Genomic DNA, 17284 nt, shown 5'->3' with positions numbered 1-17284 from the left:
CCTGGATTTTACCTCAGTTGGGTTAACCCCAGAGCTCACACCCAAGACTCCCAAAGAAGGTAAGAATGTTCTCTGAAGAAAGAGCTGCCCCCTCCTCTCACCATTTTTTCATTCTCTTCAACCATTCCCAACTCCTCCACACCAGGCCCTCTGCTGGACTCTGGGGCTGAGGTGCACCCAGAAGGGGTTGGCCTTAGAAGAGTCCTACGCAGCGTTGTGACCCAGAACAGCGATGATGACAGCAACAACTCACCCCTCTCTAGGAAGTGACAAGAGACGCAACATCACTTCTGACCAGAGGCAAGGCAAGTCTCATTGTGCCGGGCCTTGTGCCGGGTTTGGACACAAGGTCACAATGGACGTTTCGGGCTGGGCAGGGGAAAGGTGTAAGGGACGATGGGCTTCCTCACAGCCATGACACTAGCGATGGAGATGACCCCCACAAACATGGGGCGCCTACCTTGTGCTGGGCCAGCCCTATGTGCCACACCCTCTCTGCCTCTCTACTGAATACCCCCTTTCTTCGCGCCGGTGCTGTTAGGGGAGTGGATCTGTCAGACTGCTCTGTGAGGATCACCAGGCCAAGGGTGCTGCTGGATGACTCCCCCAGAGAGACCACACTCACCTCCACTCCGCCAGAGGGACCCAGGAGGCCTGTTCCCACACGCAAGTTGTCCCCTGCCCAAGCCTCAGGGGGTAAGTGGACCAGTTTCCTTTGGTGGAGGAAAGCGAGAGTACTCTGTTTGGAGCCCTTCCCAATGTGACCAGCAGATGACAGTGTAGGCCCAGATTATAGGCCTGGCTTGTGGGGCCAGTTTGAGGAGTGCTGTGGATGAAACTTGGCCTTGAGCCCTTTTTCAGGAGACTGGGAGTCTGGGTGGCTGATGCACTGAAGCTGTTTGCTTCCTTCCTGCCAGGAGCAGGTCTAGACTGGGACTGGGTCACGGAGAATGTCTACTCATGGCTGTGTCCTGAGCCTCCAGAATGGAGCCTGGTACCTAGTAGGTGCTCAGGGCTACTCAATGACCAGAGGATTGGTAAGTGGTTCTTGCCTCATGAGAATTAAATGAGTTAATATATAAAAAGCACGTGGAAAGACTTCAATAAATGTGTGCACTTCTTTGAACTTTTATTATGGATGGTCCCCACCCATTTTGGAAAGTCTAAGCTGTGGGCCCCGTCCTGGTATCTAGATAGCTTCTCCCAGCAGAGGATAAAGACTGAACCCCAAAGCCTCACCATTCAGCAGAGCAGCTCTTGTGGGCATTTGGAGACAGGAAAGGTCTGTGCCAAACCCTGATGGTGGCACAGGGACTGGGGCCCCCTCTACTTCACCAGGCATCTTCCACAGGCAGGGGAGAAAGCCAACCTTCTCCTGTCCCTGACCGGGCTGGCCTGCTGACAGGCTCAGCTGCTGGAGGTTGGGCAGGGGTGAGGCTGGGGGCCATGCCCTTTAGTGGTCGTGGCCCAAGCACATGGTATCCGCAGGTCACTCCCTCCTGGAACTTTCTTACTGCCACATGTGCCTGCCCTGGGGTCTCTACTGTAAATTCCTATCCCATCTTTACCTCAAATCCTAGCTCCCACCTCAGATCAGTGCCCACCAGGGTATCACACAGAAAAACGAAAACCGTCTCTCCCCTCCCCGCATTATAGAGGCTTCTTGCCACTGATTTCTTATGAGATCAATTAGCTATCCCACCTTAGCTGAGTTTCAAGACTAAGTGACTTGTCTTCGGTCACAAAGGATTTGAACCCAGCTCTGTGGGAATCCTAGGTCACACTCTGAATGGGTCTGGTTCATCCCTGTCTCCCCCATGGCAGGTCCTGCTCTGGGCTGGACTTTAGGTGGGTTCCTGGGTACGTCACCGAGAGTCCCCCTCCTTTTATCTCCTGCATCCCCATGAGTGAACACATGAGATGGGGCAGTTGCTGCCTACGGCAGCTAAGCTATTTGGCTGGGAAGGGCAGGAGCTGCACCATCTCATCCGCATGCATCATCTCCAACAAGGCAGATAGCAGGAAACAAGCAGCTCCCGCAAAGTGGTTACTGATGATAAAGTGCCACAGGCAGCCTGACTCTGAAGAAGAGGTGGTGTAACTGGCCCCAGGCCCTCCTTCAGCTATGAAGAGGGGTATAACTAATGGCAAATCAGCTCTGCCTTCCACTGTGGTGCTGGTGCCAGTTGTCCCAGAGACACCCCCCAACCCCGCACCCGCCCGGGACAACTGGACTCACCTGAATGCCCATTGCTGCAGGAACCAGCTGGTCTGAATCCCAGCTCAGCCACCATGTGACCCCTGGCAAATCCCTGAACCTCTCGCCTCAGTTTCCTCATCTGTAAAGTATAAAACAGGTCCTACTTGATAGGATTAAGAGTTCATGTTTGTATGAAAAAGAGATACTTGATAGGATTAAGAGTTCATGTTTGTATGAAAAAGAGATTCAGGAACAATGAGCTCCTGCATGGAGAACAAGCTATGAGCTTTTTCTTTCCTGCCTACACATGCTCTCCGCTCACACAGATGTCCAAAAACTCTGCTACAGCATAGAGTAATTGGGCCACACTGCCCTGCCCCTTCCAATCCCATGTAGAGCAGACACTGATGCCTCCCCAAAGGCAAAAGGACCAAAGACAGGCAGCAACTCTCACCGCTGTACCCAGCAGCCCTCGTGCTTAAACCGGGCCTAAACTTAGAATCACCTGGAGTTAAAACAACGCGGATACTCCCACCCAGTTCAATAGACAGTCTCTGTGGGGAGGGCACAGGTGATGTTATTGCTAAATACTCATCATGTAATACTAATGGGAAACTGCATGGGAACCACGCAGCAAACATTTCTTCCAAAGTTTTAAAGTGCATACAAATTTGGGGGGAATCGGGACCCCACTCTAAGTTATGATTCTCCTGTGGGGCTCACGAAATGGCATCTTTAATAAGTTTTTGTTGGTGCAGATGTTACTCTCTCAGACCTGTATCCAGTAGCAATGAGCTAGAGTTATCAGTCAGAGTACACCTGAGACCACTGAGTAGCGTGAAGGTTTGGGTTAAGAACTTCCAGAAGTGCAGGTTCCCTGGGCCTGATTCCTAGGGGCTGAGCTCCTCCTGGAATAGGTGCGGCCTTGCTGTTGCCTACGGGAGATGCTGCTGGGTTGGTGGAAATCACACAGTGGGTTTATTTTTTTATTTTTAAATATTTATTTATTTATTATTTATTTATTTATTTTGGCTGTGCTGGGTCTTAGTTGCAGCATGCATGTGGGATCTAGTTCCCCTACCAAGGATCGCACCCAGGCCCCCTGCATTGGGAGTGCAGAGTCTTAACCACTGGACCACCAGGAAGTTCCCACATGGTGGGTTTAGGGTTGTGTTAGAGGTCACCCTTAGAAATCTACCCAAAGGTACCCTTAGTCCTCAGGTCCTTTAGCCCCCTCTCCTCTCAGGGCCCACTTTACCCACAGGACTACCTGGGAGCAGGGCATGACCACTTGTCCTCAGGTGAGCTGAGATTCCATACCCCGAAAAATCCAGAGCATGAAGTTGTTTACATCACAGATCTGTTTGGAAATAAACCAAAGGCAGCAGTGGAGGGTGGATTAATATTTTGCGCTGGGAATGGACAGAAGCCTTGGAAAATGATGCCATGGGGCTCCCCTGGTGGCACAGTGGTTGAGAATCCATCTGCCAATGCAGGGGACATGAGTTCGAGTCTTGGTCCAGGAAGATCCCACGTGCCGCAGAGCAACTAAGCCCGTGCGCCACCACTACTGAGCCTGCTCTCTAAAGCCTGTGAACCACAACTACTGAGCCTGCGAGCCACAACTACTGAAGCCCGGGTGCCTAGAGCCTGTGCTCCGCAACAAGAGAAGCCACTGCAATGAGAAGCCCACGCCCCACAACGAAGAGTAGCCCCCTCTCACCGCAACTAGAGAAAGCCCACGTGCAGCAACGAAGACCCAACGCAGCCAAAAATAAATAAATAAATGAATAAATTTATTTTAAAAAGAAGAAAATGATGCCATGAATGCATATTTGATGATTAACAAAGGAAGTCGTGATCTATGATAAGTAATAAAGCACATTATAACTGAAAAGAAGAGTTCATGTTTGTAGAGGGCCTGGAACAGTGCCTGACACATAGGAAACACTGAGTAAATAATTTGTTAAATAAATAACACACTAAAGATCCAAACGGTAGTCCAAGGGGTACAGGCCTTCACAGAAGTGGGAACTTCTGAATCACGTATAGACTCAGCCTTCCAGCCCCCTGGGGTTGCAGGTCCACCTGGTTCGGGTTGTACCTCCTGGCTCAAACTCTGGTCTTGCCCTCTGAACTCTCCCAAGGAGCCCAAGATCTAAAGTTGCCTCTACCCAGCAACTGTTTTTTCCTCTTAGATTCTACTTTATTTGGTAAAACTCAGAAACTAACCACCAATTCATGTCCCCCCATCTCCTTCTCTCTGAAGAAGGCAGTTCCCCAGAGACACCAAGTCCCCCACTTCCAGGTGGGTGCAGGGTCAAGGGGCAGTCTCCTGCTCCACACCTGGCCTGACCTGGGGCCTCCTGTAAACACAGCCCAGCCTCTGGGATCTGGCCTGGGAGGGGTAAGTGGAAGCAGCTGGGCCAGGAGGGAAAAATAGGGCCGGGCCTGAGCTCTGGGGCCAGAGAGCCCTCTAACTGGCTCCACTCAGTGGCCTTGTGTTTTTCCCCATTGGGAAGGACGGGATCCCTCAGTTTCCTGATAGTTCCTGAAAATCAGCAGGTGGCAGAAGCTACTTGGCCCCTTCCCCAGTCACTCCTAATACAAGAGTCACAGACAGGGTCAGGGCCCCGGAGGCCTGGGGGTCCACAGGCCGCAGGGGAGGGGCTGGCCCCTTGCCTCATCTCATTCTCTGTCGGGTTCAGAGATGTCGACTTCCTTCCTAGTTTCCAGGCAAGAAACTGGCACTTTCCCCCGGCCTGCAGCCCCCAAGGCCAATTAACTCCCTCCCTCCAAGTTTATACACAGTCCACCTGGCCATCTTTTCCTGGACCTCCCAGCCACCCCAACCAAGCTCCCACCATCCCCACCTGCCACTGCCTCCGTGGCCCCTCTATCCTCCACTCTCAGGCCTGCAAGTCTTCCCTGAACTCTGGAACCCTCAAGTTTGGCTTCCAAGACTCTCAGCCTACTGCTTCCCATTCTGCCCAAGCCATCTGCTCAGACTGCAGCCAGTGTTCCGTCTCTGCCCTCTTGCCCACTGCCTGGGCCAGGGTTCCCCACCGCCCTGCCCCGGACTGGGCCTTGCCCCTCGTGGACCCCCTTCCCTGCCCTCCTCCCAGCCCTCTGGCAATTACCCAAGTGACTAATGTGGTAATTGATTTGGTAATTAATCATGCTCCGGCTGCTCAGGACACTTCTCTTCTGCCGGCCTGGCCTGGAATGTAGATCTGCTCGGCTTTACCTTTCCTGGGAAGGGAGGCTGAGTCCTAGAGGCAAGAGGGTTGGAATCCACTCTGAGTTCCATTGCCTGCCCACCTCCCCCTGGCCCTGCCAGGCAGATGGGGGCTGCTTGTAAAGGTGGCCAGGATGAGATTTAGCTGAGTGAGGGATGCTGAGGTTTTGTGTGCCGGGCACTGGAGGAGAGCCATGGTCACTGTGCTCAGTGAGCCCTTGGCCTCTGGAAGCCTCAAGACAGACCAAGTGCCCCCATCTGGCTGGAGCAACAGGGAAACCTCCTGACGAGGCACTATTTCAGATGGGCTTTAATCGGTAGCAGGATTTGGTGGCCCAGGAGAAACTGAGTCCTGGTCTCTGGTGGGTTTGGGGCACATCGAACCCAGGTGGCCCTGACCTTGCTGTGGGCTCCAGTGGGGCTAGCCACCAATGTGTGGCCCTGCAGGTACAGCTTCCAGATGCACCTCCAGGATGGGGTCCCTGCGGAGCTAATTCTGTGGCATTGATTGAAATGCCCCCCTGCCAATTAGGATTTTTTTAAAAGAAATGTATAATGATTCCTAATTGGCACCCTCATTAGGTGCCAATTATACACTTAAGCATTTCTTACAAGTTTAACACATTAATAAGGCAGCTCATTACATGGTAATGAGATTTATTTCTCATATTTATTATATTGTTTCACCACTGCTGACAGCAGAGTTATTTTTAAAAACACGGCTTCTTACTGATTGTACACAGTCCTATTCCTACCCCGCCCCAACCAATAGCCTGTCCTACCAGGCCTCTCCCTTGAGCCTTGGTCTCCAGTCCCCTGGGTCCTCTCTGGCCTCTTTTGGTCCAGCCTCCCAGAGGTTAGTCAAGCAGGCCACCTTCTTCCCCAAATCTGGAAGGACCAGAGTTGGGCCCTGCAGCAGAACAGGCTCCGAAGAGTTTCAGAGGCCAAGAACCTTGGGGAACCTCTGTCCATTTAGCCAAACTGCATTCCAGGAGCACAGGTAGGATGCAGGGAAGAGTGCTCCCTGCTTTCAGGGCAGGAGCACAGCAGCCAGGAGAAGACAAGGAGGTCCTTTGAGGCTGTCCCCTGGGGCAGGGAGGAGTGTTGAAAGCAGAGGGAACTATGCTGAGACCAGGGCCTGGGAGAGGTTTGGAAGTATAGAGAATGGACAGCTGGCAGGAGCAGACCCTCAAAAGCCATGGTGGGGCCTCATGGTCCATGGTCCATGGTCCATGGTCTGTGGTGGGAATCTGGCTTCTATCCAGAGGGCAGTGGTGAGCCACAGAATGTTTTGAACAGGGAGGGATGTGACCAGATCTCTGTTCAGAAAAATCTAGAGGAGGATGGACTGGGAGGGGAATAAACATGGACATGGGAATAAACATGACCTCCTGCTTCTGCCTGCTAACTTCCTGCTGGGCTCCCGTTGTCCAGACCTAACACCAAGAGGGCAGAGCCAAGTGAATGCCACGCACGCAGCTCAACCTCATGGGATGGGGGGTGGGGGTGGGGGCGGCGGGGAATGGGGGCTGAGAGGTCTGGAGGGTACTAGCAGGGTTCCAGAACACTTACTCTTTTCCTTTTAAAAAAACATTGTTACATCCATAAAATAGATAAGCAACAAGGATTTACTGTATAACACAGGGAACAATATTCAATATCTTGTAATACCCTATAATGGAAAATAATCTGAAATACATACATATATATATATATATATCTGAATCATTTTGCTGTACACCTGAAACTAACACAATATTGTAAATCAACTATACTTCAATAAAAAAAAGAATCCCAAGCCTTAAAAAAAAACAAACCAAAAAACATGAGTTTAACATCCTATACATATACACCTTGTTCATACATCACTGCATGTGGCACTGCCTTGCCCTCATCGTCTTAATAGCTGCATAGAATGTATGGTGAGGGTGCTCCATATTTACTCAGCCAGGCTACTCAGGGTAGGGTGTTTCCAATCGATTACTCTTAGAAACATCACACAGCGAACACCCTGGGGTGTAATTTCCCATGTGTGTGAGTTTATCTGCAGAATAAATTCCTAGAAGTGGTCAGTGCTAGGCCAAAGGATCTGTGCATTTTAAATTTTGATAGATATTGCCAAATTGCTTTCACGGAGGTTACAAGATTTATACTCTAACAAGCAACAGACTACAAGTTTCTGCTTTCCCTTGTGCTTACCAGAAATGTGCATCAACCTTTCACAGCTGTGCCTATTTAATTTGCATTTCTCTCAGAGGAAGGAAGTTGAGCGTGGTTTCAGTGGGTGAGTCTTCTGGATTTCCTTTTGTGTGACTAGACGTTCCTCTCTTCTGTCCATGCAGTTTTCACTGGAATTGTTGGTCTTTTCCTTCCAGATTCATAGGGGCCCATATATATATCTACATACATATATATATTTGTATATATATATGATTTGTAATTTTTTCTGTCAGCTTGTTGTTTGTCTTTAAATTTTGATTTTTCTTTTCCCCACATGGAAATGTTTGATTTTTATGTGGTCAGATGTATCCAACTTTTTCTCTTGTGGCTTTTCTGCTTTTTTGTTATACTTAGAAAAGGTCATATCAAATAAAAGCTGTACAAAAATCCCCTTGTTTTCTTCTAGGAATTTGTTCTTCATTCTTTAGTCCCTCTAGCTTTGGTCCAACTGGAATTGGTATTTGTTTTTTTGGTTTTTTTAATTTTAATTTTATTTTTTTGGCTGCTTTGGGTCTTTGTTGTTGCGAGTAGGCTTTCTCTAGTTGTGGTGAGTGGAGGCTTCTCTTCGTTGTGGTGCACAGTTTTCTCATTGCAGTGGCTTCTCTAGTTGTGGAGCACGGGCTCTAGGTGCATGGGCTTCAGTAGTTGCGGCACTCAAGCTCAGTAGTTGTGGTGCGCAGGCTCTAGAGCACACGCTCAGTAGTTGTGTTGCACGGGCTTAGTTCTTCCGCAGCATGTGGGATCCTCCCAGACCAGGGATCAAACCTGTATCCCCTGCATTGGCAGGTGGATTCTTATCCACTGCACCACCAGGGAAGCACCTGGTATTTGTTTTAAGGTGTAAGGTAGGGAGCCAAGTTAATTTTTTTCCCCCAGGTTATCATCCAGCGATTTCAACATCATCTTTTCTTGGAGGTTATTCTTAACTGAATCATGGAGATTTTAGGAAATGTACCACTGGGGAAATAGCATGTTCTGTGGCAGGTAGAGAGAGAGAGACCAGGAAGACAGGATGGCAGGGTGGGACGTGCCTCCTGGAGGTTGAGAAAAGGGAGAAGAAAGTCCACTTGAGGGGATGCATTTGATTTTTTATCCCTTGGACTCTAAGAAGGTCATTTTTGGTATCCAGTTTTAACTTTGCCTGCCACACCATAATTCCTTCAGTAGATTTGGTGACCTTGACGTCACCTTGATGCAGTCAGAATGGTGGGGAAGTGAGGAGTAGCAGGAAGGGAAATCTGTTCCTTCCCAAGGACCCTCTGCTGAGACCAGCTGGCCGAGGCCTGTGGATCCTGAGCAAGCCACCCCACCCCCCATTCTGGAGCAGGGAGGGGGTGTATTACAACACAAGTAGGGCACTTCAGGGTGCTGGAGAGCCTCATGGGACTCACTTCAGGTCCTGCAAACAGAGAACCAGCTGCATTTGTGAGTAAAGCGAGGACAGGACTGGCAGGGCTCGGCTGGGCTGCACCCATCTCCCTGCTGCCCCTGCTCCCTACTTCCTTCCCAGCTCCCACTCCTCCCCCTCTTCTTTGCCACTAAGACCCATCAGGCATGGCCCTGGATGTCATTCAGGCCCTGGGTCCTCCCTTAATACAGTGGAGGCCAAACAGGCCACCTCTGACGCTAGATCTGCTTTGAAGACATTCTGGAATATTCTGGTGGGCACATGTCAGATAGCACCTGGGGAGGCTCTGATGCAAAGCAAGTGAAGGCCCAGGTTCCTGACCATGATGCTAGTGGGAGACGGGGCGCGGGTGGGGGGGTGCATGTCTTACCTGTTCCTCTGCCCCCAACCCTGATGAGTGTCCCCTCCACCTCCTTCTGGGAATTGGAATAGCAGATGCTTTGCCTCTTTCAGCCACCAGGTGGCAGCAGTGGAAGCCATATTCAGCCCCACTCCATCCTTTCTCTTTGGAGCTATGGACTTATCCTTCCAAGAGACCCTGAGGTTATCCAGCGGCCCCAGAGCTCCAAGGAGCTGAGGAAAGATGGGGCCACATTCTCTCCAAGCCACAGGACCCCCTTCCATCTCAAAAAAAATGAGGAGCTTGTGGCCCTGACTCCTTTCCTGGCACCTCCCCTGGGGGCTGTTGGAGCAGTAGCTGGGTAGAACAGAGACTGAGGTGGTACTCAGGAACTTGGCTACTGGAGATACCCACAGCCACACCCACACCAGACTCACTGATCCCTAGACAGTAACCAGGAAGACCCTTCCTGGAGCCTGAGGACTCTGGGAGTGTAGAGGGAGAGAGAAGATGGTGGAGTAGGTGGGGAGAGGAGACACGACTGTTGGGTGGGGTTCCATGGCCCCATGCTGGTTCCCCACCCAGGATTCAGAACCAGGGTGGCATTAAAGGCTCTGACATTGCCCCTCTGTGGGCTGAGGTTGAAATGGGCCCTGAAGTCATCCCCCCCTCACCCCACACCACCGCAACCTGTGGAGCACATCTTCCCTCCTCTCCACAGAGGGCAGTGGGTGTCCTAGAGGGATTATAGATTCTCCCAGCATCTCGTCTCCCACTGCCTTGTCCCCCTCCCCAAACTCTGCATCACTCAGGCTACACCAGCCTCCTTGTCATCCACTACAGCTCCAGACATCTCTCATTTACCTCCATCACGTTGGGGGCAGAGGTACCCAGATTTGGTGCCAATCTTCATGTGCATCCTCTCCAGGCTTCAGCCACAGGGCCTAGCCCAGGCAGGGCTTGGGGAACCTGATTTCTGGGTGTGTAGGGTCCTTGGGGTCCTGGACACCTGCTCTCCGTCTGACAACCTGGATCCAAAGTTTTAATCCTTTAAATGGGACCCTCAGAGATGGGCAGCCCATTGCTCTAGCAACAGTCTTGTTACTGGCCTGTGAAGAGGTCCTACCTTACACTGACCTGAGTAGCCCTGGGGACTTGAGCACTCATGGAAAGCACTAAAGAAAGCAGCTGGCACCTGGCTCCTGGGGAGGGCTTGGTGAGGTGCCTTCTCCTTTGGGCTCCCAATGCCTGGGAGAGACAGATGATAAACAGATGAACCAGCAAACAAAGTATGTTTAGGCTCTGAAGGAAACAAACCAGGATTGTATGGACATAGACAATGGCAGGGGACAGCTTCAGAGGGGCAATCAAGGAGGAGAGGGCACCTGAAGCACTGGCAATGTCAAGAGTTGCTGCCCGTGCAGACACCTGGGGCAGGAGGGTTCCAGATTGGAAAAATAAGTAAGTAAATAAATAAATAAACACCAGCAAAAGTAAAGGTCCAGAGTCTTCCTGAAGAAACAGCCAATAGGCCAATGTAGCAGAAGGAGAGTGACATGGGCAAAGAGATGCCAGGGCGGAGGGGAGGGCGTGGCCTCCCTGGGTGGAAAGGAGTTTATAGCAGTCCAGAAAGGATACCAGGGGCAGGCATGGGAATGAATGAATGAATGAATGAACGAAGAAAAATTGAGGCCTGGGACCAGCCTCTAGCGGGCCAGCCCTCTCACCCTGAGGTCTTTGTGAGGAGAGTCTTGGTCTACTTGACACCGAGGAAAACCCACTTCCTGCCCAGGATGGGGCTTGGTCCACTGGGCAGTTGAGGGCTCAGCAGAGCCTCAGCTTCCACACATGCAACAGGGTGTGGCCAGCCCCTCCCCTCTCCCAAACTCTCAGCCCCGGTGAAGGTGACCTTGGAAGGCTGTGGACAACCGGGTTCCTGCTGCCCAGACAGATCCACTGCAGGAGGCATCCTCGACTTCCTGGACAGCCCTGAGTCTTCCATCAGACCCAAGGCCACCTTACCCAGCCCTGACCCCACCCAGGACAGGACCATTTATCTCCATCAGCTGCTCCCAGCAGCCAGGCTCTCCACCAGCAGGTACTATCTCCATCCCGTGGGACTGACACTAAGCAGCCCTTCCCTGACTCTTGGTCTGAGGAGATGGACTCCCCCAGGGACAAGGCCACCTTAGGCAGGTCCCTCACAGTTCTAAAAGGGCCTAGACCAATATCACTGATGAACATAGATGCAAAAGTCCTCAACAAAGTGCTAGCAAACAAAATCCAACAGCACACTGAAAGGATCATACACCATGATCAAGTGGGGTTTATCCCAGGAATGCAAGGATTCTTCAATATATGCAAATCAATCAATGTGATAAACCATATTAACAAATTGAAGGAGGAAAACCATATGATCATCTCACTAGATGCAGAAAAAGCTTTTGACAAAATTCAACGCCCATTTATGATAAAAACCCTGCAGAAATAGGCATAGAGGGAACTTACCTCAACATAATAAAGGCCATATATGACAAACCCACAGCCAACATCATCCTCGATGGTGAAAAACTGAAACCATTTCCTCTAAGATCAGGAACAAGACAAGGTTGCCCACTCTCACCATTCTTATTCAACATAGTTTTGGAAGTTTTAGCCACAGCAATCAGAGAAGAAAAAGAAATAAAAGGAATCTAAATCGGAAAAGAAGAAGTAAGTTGTCACTGTTTGCAGATGACATGATGATACTATACATAGAGAATCCTAAAGATGCTATGAGAAAACTACTAGAGCTAATCAATGAATTTGGTAAAGTAGCAGGATACAAAATTAATGCACAGAAATCTCTTGCATTCCTATACACTAATGATGAAAAATCTGAAAGAGAAATTAAGGAAACACTCCCATTTACCACTGCAACAAAAAGAATAAAATACCTAGGAATAAACCTACCTAAGGAGACAAAAGACCTGTATGCAGAAAATTATAAGACACTGATGAAAGAAATTAAAGATGATATAAACAGATGGAGAGATATACCATGTTCTTGGACTGGAAGAATCAACGTTGTGAAAATGACTCTATTACCCAAAGCAATCTACAGATTCAATGCAATCTCTAGCAAAATACCAATGGCATTTTTCACAGAACTAGAACAAAAATTTCACAATTTGTATGGAAACACAAAAGACCCTGAATAGCCAAAGCAATCTTGAGAAAGAAAAACGGAGCTGGAGGAATCAGGCTCCCTGACTTCAGACTATACTACAAAGCTACAGTAATCAAGACAGTATAGTACTGGCATAAAAACAGAAATATAGATCAATGTAACAGGATAGAAAACCCAGAGATAAACCCACGCACATATGGTTGCCTTATTTTTGATAAAGGAGGCAAGAATATACAGTGCAGAAAAGACAGCCTCTTCAATAAGTGGTGCTGGGAAAACTGGAGAGCTACATGTAAAAGAATGAAATTAGAGCACTCCCTAACACCATACATAAAAATAAACTCAAAATGGATTAAAGACCTAAATGTAAGGCCAGACACTATCAAACTCTTAGAGGAAAACATAGGCAGAACACTCTATGACATAAATCACAGCAAGATCCTTTTTGATCCACCTCCTAGAGAAATGGAAATAAAAACAAAAATAAACAAATTGGACCTAATGAAACTTCAAAGCTTTTGCACAGCAAAGGAAACCATAAACAAAACCAAAAGACAACCCTCAGAATGGGAGAAAATATTTGCAAATGAAGCAACTGACAAAGGATTAATCTCCAAAATATACAAGCAGCTCATGCAGCTCAATATCAAAAAAACAAACGACCCAATCCAAAAATGGGCAGAAGACATAAATAGACATTTCTCCAAAGAAGATATACAGACTGCCAACAAACACAGGAAAGGATGCTCAACATCATTAACCATTAGAGAAATGCAAATCAAAACTACAACGAGATATCATCTCACACCAGTCAGAGTGGCCATCATCAAAAAATCTACAGACAATAAATGCTGGAGAGGGTGTGGAGAAAAGGGAACCCTCTTGCACTGTTGGTGGGTAAATTGATACAGCCACTATGGAGAACAGTATGGAAGTTCCTTAAAAAAGTAAAAATAGAACTACCATACGACCCAGCAATCCCACTACTGGGCATATACCCTGAGAAAACCATAATTCAAAAAGAGTCATGTACCATAATGTTCATTGCAGTTCTATTTACAATAGCCAAGACACAGAAGCAACCTAAGTGTCCATCGACAGATGAATGGATAAAGAAGATGTGGCACATATATACAATGGAATAATACCCAGCCATAAAAGGAAACGAAATTGAGTTATTTGTAGTGAGGTGGATGGACCTAGAGTCTGTCATACAGAGTGAAGGAAGTCAGAAAGGGAAAAAAAATACCATATGCTAACACATATATATGGAATCTTAAAAAAAAAAAAAAGGTTCTGAAGAAGCTAGGGGCAGGACAGGAATAAAGACGCAGACATAGAGAATGGACTTAAGGACACAGGGAGGGGGAAGGGTAAGCTGGGACGAAGTGAGAGAGTAGCACTGACAATATATACACTACTAAATGTAAAATAGATAGCTAGTGGGAAGCAGCTGCATCGCACAGGGAGATCAGCTCGGTGCTTTGTGACAACCTAGAGGGGTGGGATAGGGAGGGTGGGAGGGAGACGCAAGAGGGAGGAGATCCGGGCATATATGTATATGTATAGCTGATTCACTTTGTTATAAAGCAGAAACTAGCACACCATTGTTAAGCAATTATACTCCAATAAAGACGTTAAAAAATAAATAAAAAATAAAAGGGCCTAGAAGAGGGACCCCTTCCCACCAAGCCCCTGGGAGACTGAGCTTCTAACAGCTCAGAATGCATGCACCCCAGATATCTGTGAGTGCCCCACTGCATGCCCACATGGGTTGGGAATTGGGCACAGCACAGCAAGCAAGGCCAGAGGCCCACCCCCACCCACACAGAGCTGTGTTCCGCTGGCCAGGAGGTACTTGGTTCCCAGGCCCAGCCCCACGACCACTGTGAGCTCAGGGAGCCTCAGGCCTGGGCTCCTCCGGCTTGGGGTCTGGGAGCCCAGGGCCCTCCACAAGGGGCCTGTCTCAGGGGCTGAGAACAGGGGTGTCCTCAGAATCTAGCCCTGAGAATGACAGCATGCCATGCAAGGCTCTTCCCTCACTTGGCACTGGGCCCAGCCCGGCTGGTACCGGCGTGCCTTCACCTACCCCAGGTGAGAGGCCACAGGCACCAAGCAGAGTATAGGAACCCCAGAGATCTGCATGGCCATGAGTGTGTGAGGACACGGCTGTATAGGACACACGTGTGAAGCGTAGCCAAACCCCACCAGGACAGGGACAGTCCTTGTTGCGGCCATGGGCTGGCACGCACGCCTGCCAGGGTGCGGGCATGTCAGGGTGGCATGAAGAGGATGGGCCATAGCCATGACTTGTCTTCTTTGATTGGGGGAGAGCGCTGAGCTCAGGGGATCTTCCATGCTGCCCCGCCTGGGCCAGAGACCTGGGCCCCCCTTAGACAGTTCACTGAGCAGCCAGCCGAGGTGGAGTGGGGGTGGGGCCTTTTTCATTGCTCCCAAAGGACACAGGGGTCCCCTGAAGTGGGATCACTCTTCTCTCTCCTCCCTTCTCATTAGGGCAGCTTCCCTTCTTCCTGAATTTCCACTCACAGGCCCAGGACAGGCCCTTGGAGCCCCTAATCCCTGCGCTCCCCTCGATGGAGCGCGTCTTCCTCCCCAGCCTTATCTGTCTACTGCAGCCATCGCTGACTCCCCTGCAGCCTGCCTCCCCCTCCCTCCAGCCTCTCTTCGGGTCAGCTTGGCTTGTCCTCCTCCTCTCCCCTCCCCTCCCCTCCCTCTTCCTCTCCTCTCTTCACCTTCCTCCTCCTTCCCTCTCTCCTCCCCTCCCTCCCCCTCAGCCTCCTTATCCTCCTCCCGATCGCCCCCCCTTCACTTCCTCTCCCTCCTTCTTCCTCTCCCCTGCCATGCCCTCTCTTAGGGAAACAAAGGAGTTGGGGGCCTGTGGGCAGTGGCCACTGTACTCACTCACCCAAGGTCAACCTTCAAGGGCCACTTGACAAAGAACCCTTTGGCCACTTCCCTCCAAAGGGGAGGAACAGCTAATGACACCCTACAAAGAGAGGCCCCTGGGGGCTGCTTTACAGTGGGGATAGGAGGGCCTAGTAAAGAGCACATAAACGGATGCAAATCTGAGCTGCCGCCTGGAAGCGTCTGTACTCCAACCCCAGCAGCAGACACGTGCTCCCTGCAGTCTGGAGTCCGATCCCCAGGAAATCCTCGGCTTTGTCCTCTAGTTCCGGAAAGAACACCATGCACTGAGCACCGCAGCTGCAGTGCTCAGGGCCACCATGCATCTTTCTTTCTTGGCCTCAGGGCTGCAGTCTTCCCATCTGTATCGAAGGGGTGGGGTGTCAGCCAGCCCAGTTGATGACCTGACCCAGGGTCAATTCAGACCTCAGCCCCTTCTTACCTGTGAGCTCCCTCGCAAGCAAGTCACTTAAACTCTCAAAGTCTCACTTTCCCCATCTGTAAAATGGGGTCGTGAGTCACACCTCTGCTGCAGGGCATGTGAGGACCTGAGGAGTTGCCTGGCACACGGACTTTGATCATAGGAGGCAGGACCAGAGTATCACAGCTGAATGTGGCAAGATGAACCCAGGCCAGCAGTGGGCAAAAAGGACAATGATGCCCATGCTCCCACCTACCCCCAGCTCCTGCCTGGCCCAGAGATGAGATACAACCAGGATTTATCCTCAACCCTGCAAAACAGTCAAGATACACCAGAGAGAATTAGGCAGGCTGGGTGTGACTTGGGAAGGGCACTGCCTGAGGACCTCATTCCTTGTCAGTGAGAGGAGGAGGAATGGAAGGTGTGCGGGCAGGGAGTAGGACTGTGACAAGGACCAGAGGCAACAGCGGTGTGAAAGCGCCGTACAGAGTAGGTGCTCAGTGAGGGCTCATTCCTCTGAGTTCTACCTCCTCCAGTGCTGAGGATGAGCTCCGGACAAGTCGAAGTCCAGGTGCTGCCCAGGACATGGATGGGGAGGGGGGACAGTGTGCCCCTTCTCAGGCTCAGAGAGAATGTGCCTGTACAGCGTCTGCCCTGAGGGCTCCCTCAGAGTGACAAACACCACTACAGACACAGAGAGACTAATAGACAGAGATGAAGAGCCTCCCCTCCTCTGTCCCTGGGTCCAGAGACACCTTGAGGAGGTGTGGCTGGAGTGGTCTGCTGAGGCTTGATCATGGTGGCCTAGAATGCCAGGCCCAGGAGTGGTGGTAATAACAGCTGTTGGCTGCAGCTGGAAGCACTGTAAGCTGATGTGGGTGTGGGGACATGACTGCGTGCATGTGTTTATGCACGTGGAGACTCAGCAAGGGGTGTGTGTGTGTGTGTGTGTGTGTGTGTGTGTGTGTGTGTGTGCTGGTGGGTGGGTGCGTGCACTCCTTTCCTGCTGCCCTGGCCTCTCTGGGAAGCACACCTGCACTGCTGCGCTCCCAGGTGGGCAGGCAGGTGTCTGCCTGCCCACCACCACAGCCACCTCTGCCAACGTGTCACGTGGGCAATGAACACATCAGGTCATTAAACAGCAGCTCAATTCAACTTAACTTCTTGGAGGAAAGCAGCTGTACCAGCTGAGGGATGGCAGTGCCGTGGGAGATGGGGGCTGTGGCGGCTGCAGGGAGGGGATGGGAGCTGGCAGGGCAGGGAGGGAGGGGTGGCTGCCAGAGCCAGCTGTGGAATGCACCCTGGGGAGGAGAGCAGAAGCCAAGGGGAGGGGAAAGGAACTACGACGGGGTCACTGACCAAA

This window comes from Grampus griseus (assembly GCF_964374135.1).
Source record: "Grampus griseus genome assembly, chromosome: 10".
In the NCBI taxonomy this organism is placed as follows: domain Eukaryota; kingdom Metazoa; phylum Chordata; class Mammalia; order Artiodactyla; family Delphinidae; genus Grampus; species Grampus griseus.
The sequence above is the reverse complement of the archived record's forward strand: the minus strand, read 5'-3'. Positions refer to the sequence as shown.